The sequence below is a fragment of the Miniopterus schreibersii genome, assembly GCF_964146895.1.
Source record: "Miniopterus schreibersii genome assembly, chromosome: X".
NCBI classification, from domain to species: Eukaryota; Metazoa; Chordata; class Mammalia; order Chiroptera; family Miniopteridae; genus Miniopterus; species Miniopterus schreibersii.
The window spans coordinates 71,454,401-71,455,642 of record NC_138104.1 but is presented as its reverse complement, the minus strand read 5'-3'; the positions used below and the strand labels follow the sequence as shown (position 1 = coordinate 71,455,642).

Genomic DNA, 1,242 nt, shown 5'->3' with positions numbered 1-1,242 from the left:
AGGAGAGGGAGGGAAAAAGGGAGAAAGGAAGAGAGGGAGGGAGGGAAGGCTGGGGGAAAAAGGAAATTGCCCTTCAGCATACAACTGGGTCAAAGTACTATTGTCTCTTCATATAGCCAGCACCTAGTTTTCAGCCTTTATGTGCTGCTGATGTCATCAAAGACTTTCTGTTCTGTGAGCCCCTTTGTGGGACTAATAAGGCTCTTGGGCATCTTTTTTTAAAAAAGATAAATGTTGTGTTTAGTGGTAAAGCTTAGCATGCTCCAGCACCGGGCATGGCCTGCAGTCAAAGCAGCAGAGATGGGTAGGTGACTCCCATGGAGCCTCACATGAGGAAGAAGATGAGGAAGGTGACCATCAAACAGAAAAGCCCCACGGCCTCAGATGGGGCAAAGCCCAGAATGGCATAGGAGAAGGGCTGCTGCTGGACAGACGGGTTCCTGGCATAGCCAATGATCAAACTGCCAAACACCGTTCCAATTCCAGCCCCTGAACCAGCCGTACCCACTAAACCACCAATAAACTTGGCTCCTATGTCAATGTCCTGGGAGACAACACTGGCCTGGAACTCCATGTGGCCACCTGGAGTGGAGAACTGTTGTAGGAAGGCTGTTCAGATGGAATCCCTGGCTGACTCAGGAAGGAGGCAGACACAGGCCTGGTTAGACCCCTGGTACAACAGTGGATCAGAGCCGGGAGGAATGAATAGTGCCCAGGTGGTCTGCATTTTTTCAGTCTCTCAGCTTTAGCTCTAGGTTTCCGGCCTTTGGGCATCTTCAAAGTGATGGAAAGTTTCTTTGTTCAGCAACAACTGGAAGAAAACTTTGGGGAACTATAGGCATAGACGCTTGACTGTTCATCTAGTTTTATTACTTTCATAAAGAGAGAAAGTCTGCACATCCTGTGATTCTTTGCACTGATGTCAAAGTCTCCTTTAATAATTATTCTGGTTCATCCAGTTGCTGGAAGGCCATGTTCAAAAGGTTTGGCATTACAAATGCAGAACCTTATTAAAGGCTGTGAAGCAGGAGGGAGATATGGTTATAGGGTGATCTGAGCTTGATGTCCCAAACTCACTGTTCTCACAATTACACATGCAACACAAAGTACAAGTTTCTCTGTGTGCCGAGAGATTTTATCAAGCCAGTAAGGACAGTTTGGAAAGTTCCTCCTAAAAAATAGATTAAAAAAAAAGACAATATTTCTGTAAGGGTTAATCTTTTTTTAAAAAAAATTATGTTT

General features: G+C 45.2%; 1 pseudogene across 1 annotated transcript; it reads right to left on the bottom strand.

Annotated features, from left to right (window-relative positions):
• Positions 1-325: 325 nt before the first annotated feature.
• LOC308551818 (ATP synthase F(0) complex subunit C1, mitochondrial pseudogene) lies at positions 326-727 on the bottom strand (annotated as a pseudogene). The gene has a single exon. The product of its transcript is annotated as an ATP synthase F(0) complex subunit C1, mitochondrial pseudogene (transcript).
• Between the last annotated feature and the right edge of the window lie 515 nt (positions 728-1,242).